The sequence below is a fragment of the Elephas maximus genome, chromosome 20 (genome assembly GCF_024166365.1).
Source record: "Elephas maximus indicus isolate mEleMax1 chromosome 20, mEleMax1 primary haplotype, whole genome shotgun sequence".
Classification (NCBI taxonomy): domain Eukaryota; kingdom Metazoa; phylum Chordata; class Mammalia; order Proboscidea; family Elephantidae; genus Elephas; species Elephas maximus.
Window position 1 is genome coordinate 10,906,287 of NC_064838.1, and position 7,594 is coordinate 10,913,880.

Consider the following 7,594-nt stretch of genomic DNA (forward strand, 5'->3'; position numbering starts at 1 on the left):
CCCATCTCTGTGTTCCATGATACTGTGCCTGACACGCAGTAGGTGCTAGTAGAGGTATGCTAAATAAATTCTCAAATAGTTAGGACACTTACAACAAGACAAAGGAATTGGTGATAAAGGCCAAATATGTATATCCTTGGTGGGGGGAGGGGGAAACAAAAAGAAGGAGTAGGGGAAAAAATAAAAAGTTATTGAAGAAGCGACCTTAGTTTCTGGCTTGGCTCCCTCCAGTCAGCCCAACTGGGCCTACCTATCTGCAAATTCCAGTTCATTATGGCCTATTCTGGGCCCTAGTAAGAAAGGCCTACAGACCTTCTTACATGCGCAGCATACCCTCTTACTCTAAGTTCCTAGTGTGCTAGTCCTCAAGACTCACATTGACCTTGTCTTTAAACCCTTCCGAAAGCTCCAGCCCCCATCTATGTGGTGATGCAAACAGCATTTCCCCCAATAACTATGTGGTAAACATTTCCATGGAGGTGGGCTGTTGTCTCAGGAGACTTATAAGTTGGCTGTAGTTTGAGAGACTCCCACTAGAAATTAAAGGTTCAATATCTTAAAATGTGAGAGAGTATTCTGGGCCCAGGGCTTGTGGGGTGGGAGTGGGGGTGGGGTGGTTGTAGGGAGGAGAGAGAATGTGGTGATACATGTCAGGTAGTGGGCCTTCACTTCATGATAGTCAAGGAGGACACCGAATTTGATAGTCCATGTGCCGATTGCTTCTATTCTAAACCAGCATTTAGTTTATTTAACTCAGGACAAGACAAAGGAGTTTGAAAGTAATGACAAATTTTAATATTTGGGGGGAAGAAAAACTTTAGTGTTTTTTTTCATCTAGGTGCCTGTACATGATATCTGCCTGAACTATTGAATGCCACTGGGTACTGAGGCCTGTGCTAGCTACACCAGAGGCACAGAAAAACCATCTATAGCCCTCATCTGAGAGCTGCTCACAGTCACAGGCAGTGCTTTGAGAAATCAGACATACGAAGGGAGGTGGATGGAGGTGATACACAAGTGCTTGGGGGAATACTCCCAAAGGGAAAAATATACTGCCCAAGGCAAGTTCTTTGGTACAAATTCCACGGATGGATTTGGCCAAATGAGGCCAGTTCCTTGGATAATTAATACAAAAATTGCTTTTGGTAGATGCTAATCAGTGGCCCTTTGAATGAATTATCAGTTTTGTCTTCAGTTAAGCAAAGATGAGAAAAATTTAGTTCTGATTTGACAAAAACATCTGCCAGATGAAGATACTCTAAAGCTGAGAATTACATAAACTCTAGAGCCCTAGATGAGTTATTCAAAGAATTATTGATTTAATGAGAAACAGTCTGGAGACTTTGATGTTGGTAAAAAAAAAAAAAAAAAAAAATTTTTTTTTTTTTGTTGGTAGGATGATATAATTAAAAAATGACTGCAGCTTGAATAGAAGGAGGATATGGGATGTGTGGCTAACTGCCTCCATGAACAACTGCCTCCTCTGTCATGAGATCAGAAGAACTGGATGGTGCCCGACTACCATTACTGAACATTTGGATCAAAGATTCCATAGAAGAATCCTGATCAAAAGGGGAAAAATGCAGAACAGAATTTCAAATTCTCATGAACTCTGGACTTTCTGGAGCCATGAAGGCTGAATGAACCTCTGAAACTAATGCCCAGAGATAATCTTTAAACCTTGAACCAAAAATATCCCCTGAAATCATCTTAAAACCAAACAATAGTTTAGCTTAACTAGTGAAAAAAAATCTGCTTTGAGCATTATGCTCTTTTAATAACTATATGGGATCAAGTTGACAGCAGTAACTTGAAAGATTGCGTGGGAACCTTAGGAGGCAGTGAGTTTATGTTAATGAGGGAGAAACAACTCAGAAAAGGAGGGTGAGAATGAATGGTTGCGCAACTCGAAGAAGGTAATCAATGTCACTAAATTGTACATGTAGAAACTTAAAAAACAAACAAACAAACAAATGACTGCAGCCATACATCAACAGGGAAGTGCCAGAGTTAAAGCCGGATTCAGAAGAGGACATAGAACAAAGGATATCATTGCTAATGTCTGAAGAATTTTGGCTGAAAGCAGAGAATACCAGAAGGATGTTTACCTGTGTTTCATTGCCTTTTCAAAGGCATTCAACTATGTGAATCATAGCAAATTATAGATAATATTACAAAGAATGGGGATTCCAGAACACTTAATTGTGCTTCACTGAACATGTACATGGATCAAGAGGCAGCCATTCAAATAGAACAAGGGAATGCTGCATGGCTGAAAATTGGAAGAAAAGGTGTGCGGCAGGGTTGTATCCTTCCATCTTACTTATTAAATATGTATGCTGGAAATCCTGGTGGTGTGGTGGTTAAGTGCTACGGCTGCTAACCAAAGGATCGGCAGTTCAAATCCACCAGGCACTCCTTGGAAACTCTATGGGGCAGTTCTATTCTGTCCTACAGGGTCGCTGTCAGTCGGAATCGACTCGACCGCATTGGGTTTGGTTTTTTGGGTTTGGAACAAATAATCTGAGAAACTGAAGAAGAACGCGGCATCAGAATTGGAGGAAGACTAATTAACAACCTGTGATATGCAGATGACACACCCTTGCTTGCCAAAAATGAAGACAACTTGAAGCACTTACTGAGAAAGGTCAAAGACTACAGCCTTAATATGGGTTATGCCTACACGTGAAGAAAACGAAAATCCTCACAACTGGACCAATAAACACCATAATAAAAGGGAAAAAAAATTGAAGTTGTTAAGGATTTCATTCTACTTAAATCAACAATCTGTGTTCACGGAAGCAGCAGTTAAGAAACCAAATGGCATATTGCATTGGGTAAATCTGCCGAAAATGACTGCTTTGAAGTTTTTAAATAGCAAAGATGTCACTTTGGTGACTAAGGTATGCCTGGCCCAAGACATGGTCTTTTCAATTGCCTCGTATGTATATGAAAGCTGGACAATGAAAAACGAAGACAGAAGAAGAACTGATGCATTCTAATTATGTTGGCAAAGAACACTGACTATACCATGGACCATCAGAGAATGAACAAATCAGTCTCAGAAGAAACAAAACCAGAATTCTCCCTAGAAGTGGGGATGGCGAGACTTTGGCTCACTTACTTTGGACATGTCATCAGGAAAGACTAATCACTAGAAAAAGACGTCATATTTGGTAAAGTGGAAGGTCAGCAAAAATGAGAGAAGCCCGCAATGAGATGGATTGTCACAATAACCATGACAATGGACTCAAACATACCAACAATCATGAAGATGGCACAGGACCAGGCAGTGTCTCATTGGGTTATATATAAGGTTGCCATGAGTTGGTGTTGACTCAATGGCAAATAAAACAGGATGACAAACAGCTCGGTTCATATGCCAAATAACAATCTCTTTAGGCAGCAGTTTGAGAAATCAGCAAATGAAGGGAAGTGAATGGGCATGATTATTCCCAAAATGAAGTGTATTGAAAGCAAGCCAACACTTGCAGTTTTGGAGACAGAGGCTGGTGGGATGCGGCCAAACAGAATTCAAACAAATCTGATGGGTCTTCTGCTGCTTTGATCATTTGGTTACTTTTGTCTGATATGATGAAATCTCAGAGGAAGCTTGAATGAATTTCCATCCTTCACTGAGTTTTTTTTTCTAAAATAATTGCTTCATAGTGGTTCTTGAACACCCTCATGCTTTCACTCAAAATAATACAATGTGCATGTTAAAAGAGACCTTAGGGATCATTAGTCCTCCCCCTGGTCATTTTGAAGAAAGCAGGAGGTCATTGAAAAGACAAGAAAGAAAGACCAAAATGGATGTTGGGAGAGACTCTGAAACTTGCTCTTGAATGTAGAGTAGTGTTATGGATTGAATTGGGTCCCCCAAAAATATATGTATCGATTTGGCTAGGCCATGATTCCCAGTATTGCATGATTGTCCACCATTTTGTCAACTGATGTAATTTTCCTATGTGTTGTAAATCCTATCTCCATGATGTTAATGAGATGAATTAGTGGCAGTTACGTAAATGAGGCAGGACTCAACCTACAAGATTGGATTGTGTCTTAAGTCAATCTCTTTTGAGATATAAAAGAGAGAAGCAAGCAGAGAGACAGGGGGACCTCATACCACCAAGAAAGCAGCACCGGGAGCAGAGCTCGTCCTTTGAACCCTGAGTTCCTGCACAGAGAATCTCCTAGGCCAGGGAAAGATTGATAACAAGGACCTGCCTCCAGAGCTGTCTGAGACAGAAAGACTTTCCCTGAATTCAGGCTTCTAGCCTACTAGACTGTGAGAGAATAAATTTCTCTTTGTTAAAGCCATCCACTTGTGGTATTTCTGTTATAGCAGAATAGAAAATTAAGACAAGTAGCTAAAGCGAAAGGAAGAAATGGTGAAGTAAAAGAAGTGAACAGAAGGTTTCAAAGGGTAGCTCAAGAAGACAAAGTCAAGTATTATAATGAAATGTGCAAAGACCTGGAGATAAAAAAACCAAAAAGGAAGAACACACTTGGCATTTCTGAAACCAAAAGAAGTGAAGAAAAAATTCAAGCCTTAAGTTGCAATATTGAAGGATTTTATGGGAAAATATTAAACAACACAAGAAGCATCAAAAAAAGGTGGAAGGAATACATAGAGTCACTGTACCAAAAAGAATTAGTGGCTGTTCAAACATTTCAGGAGATAGTATATGATCAAGAACCGATGGTACTGAAGGAAGAGGTCCAAAAGCACCGGCAAAAACAAGGCCCCAGGAACTGATGGGATACCAACCGAGACGTCTCAACAAACGGATGCAGCACTGGAAGTGCTCACTCATCTATGCCAAGAAATTTGGAAGATGGCTACCTGGCCAACCGACTGGCAGAGGTCCATATCTGTGCCCATTCCAAAGAAAGGTGATCCTGCAAAATGCAGAAATTATCAAACAATATCATTAATATTACACACAAGTAAAATTTTGCTGAAGATGATTCAAAAATGGTTTCGGCAGTACATCGGCAGGGAACAGCCAGAAATTTAAGCCTGATTCAGAGGAGGATATGGAACAAGGGATATAACTGCTGATGTCAGGTGAATCCTGGCTGAAAGCGGAGACTACCAGAAAGACGTTTACCTGTGTGTTACTGACTATGCAAAGGCACTCAACTGTGTGGATCATAACAAATTATAGATAGCATTGCTAGGAATGGGAATTCCAGAACACTGAATTGTGCTCATGAAGAACCTGTACAGAGACCAAGAGGCAGTCATTCAAACAGCACAAGGGGATACCGCATGGTTTAAAGTCAGGAAAGGTGTGCATCAGCGTTGTATCCTTTCACCATACTTATTCAATCTGTATGCTGAGCAAATAATCCGAGAAGCTGGACTGTATGAAGAAGAACAGGGCATCAGGGTCAGAGGAAGACTCATTAACAACCTTCAATACGCAGGTGACACAACCTTGCTTGCTGAAAGAGGACTTGAAGCACTTACTGATGAATATCAGAGACTACATCCTTTGGGGTGGATTGTACTTCAGCATAAAGAAAACAAAAATCCTCACAACTGAACCAATAAGCAACATCATGATAATCAGTAGAAAATATTGAACTTACCAAGGATTTTATTTTAGTTGAAGCCACAATTAACACCCCCCGTAAAAACACCACTGAAGAAATCAAAAGACATTGCATTGGGTAAATGTGGTAAGAAAAAAATCTTTTTGAAATGCTAAAAAGCAAAGATGTCAGTTCAAAGATTAAGATGTGCTAAAACATATGTAAATTAAAATTATACAACAAATTAAATTAAAGAACTGATGTATCTAAAATACAACAGCAACTACAGTTAAGAGCAAAAGTTTTGTAAAGCAGTCTGTCTTTTGACACTTTGTAAGCCTTGCAAAAGCAAGACCTCAAAAAATTAGTTACTAACTCAGATTTGTTCCTCTCCACGGAAATCTTTAGTAAAAGGCGAAAGATTTATACGATTTGAAGAGAAACCAGAGTATACCCAGGTTCTGGGGCACACAGTGGGTGAGTAATTGGAACTCCTAGAACAGAAATGGTTACGATATACCCACAAGCAATTTGTGACTTCTGCCTTTGTCCCAGACAGTTCTAAAGAGCAATCTCATTTTGGGTGGAAAAAAGGTCGAAGGAAAAAAAGCGACACTAGTAGTTTTAAAGTAAAAATTGCTCTGTGTGCAGTGTATTGTGGGTATGCAAATGAGTCGCTGAGTCACCAACCTGCAGGATCTGGAAACACCTCAAGTAGTTCATTAGTTTTCATGAGAGGTCTGGGGCTACCACCAGGGGGCAGAGCAGAGGCCAGAATTACAGGGATAATGGAGTTGCTGGATTCAACCAGAAAAAGTCTGTTTTATAATTGGTGCTCCAAGTAAAACTTTCTTCTGAATTAAAAAATAATAATAATAAAAAGACTTGAAAATAGTTGTCTTCATTTGTTCAGTCAACAAAAACGTGTGGAACCCTGTGGCCCTCTGTCAAACCTTGTGCTGCACCATAGGAGACAGGCATGTGTGATGAATGCTCATTACAGAATGTCTGGTAACACATGGGCCAAACATTAAAGGATCCATAGACCATAGGGTGGTGAGGGCGTTCTAGGCAGAGAGGCAGCATAGCAGTGTGAGCCAGGGTGGAGAGAGGGTAAGTGGCTAAATGGCCAGGCCTAGATCTCCACGTGCCTTCAGTGTCTAGCTAAGAGTTTGGATTCACCTTGAGGACAATGGGGAGTCATTAAAGAGTTTTAAACCAGAATAATATGATCAGATTAGTGTTTCAAAGCAGCATCAGCACCCCCTGGTTTGCTATTGTTAGCTGCCATTGAGTAGGCCCCAAACTCATGGTGACCCCATACACAATAGAACAGAACACTGCCTGGTCCTGAGCCATCCGCATAATCAATTGCGGATCTTTCTTCCTAGTCTGTCTTAGTCTGGAAGCTGCACCGAAACCTGGTCAGTACCACAGCAACACAAAGCCTCCAATGAAAGACAGGTGGTGGCTGCACACGGGGTGTACTTGCCAGGAATTGAATCTGGGTCTTCTGCACAGAGGGAGAGGAGTTTATCACTGAACCACCAATGACCTCATCACCTGTGTTCTTGTTAGAAATGAAAATCCTTGGGCCCCACTCCAGATGGACTGAACCAGTGGTGGGGCCCAGCAATGTGACTTTTAACAGGTCCTCCAAGTGATTCTGATTCAGGCTGTGTTAAGAACCACTGTTGGATTACCATTCTGGCAAAAGTATAGAGAGTTACAGAGAGCAAGAAGTTTGGTAGACAATTTAGGAACGGGAGCAGTAAAGCCAGATGGAAATAAATGGTGGCCTGAACAAAGGATGGCCTGGTTTGCACAGAGAAATTGTGTAAAGGGAGAGAGAAAAAGTCTAGGATAGGCTTCTGCAAGGGGGGGAGCACACGTGAAGAAAATTAGGAGGTGCCAGGGAGGCAGGAGGAAAGCCAGACAGCACAGAAACCAAGGGCAGAAAAGAAGCTTCAAGAAGGGGGTGTTCAGTTGTGTCACCTATCGAGGAGAAGTCAAGTAAAATGGGTCCACTGGATTTAACAATGGGGAGGTCACT

The 7,594-nt window shown here is 41.1% G+C and overlaps 1 non-coding gene across 1 annotated transcript; it reads right to left on the minus strand.

Moving 5' to 3' along the window:
* Window positions 1-5,877: 5,877 nt before the first annotated feature.
* LOC126064454 (U5 spliceosomal RNA) lies at window positions 5,878-5,993 on the minus strand. Its single transcript, XR_007514528.1, has one exon. It is a non-coding gene; the product is annotated as a U5 spliceosomal RNA (small nuclear RNA).
* Window positions 5,994-7,594: the final 1,601 nt, after the last annotated feature.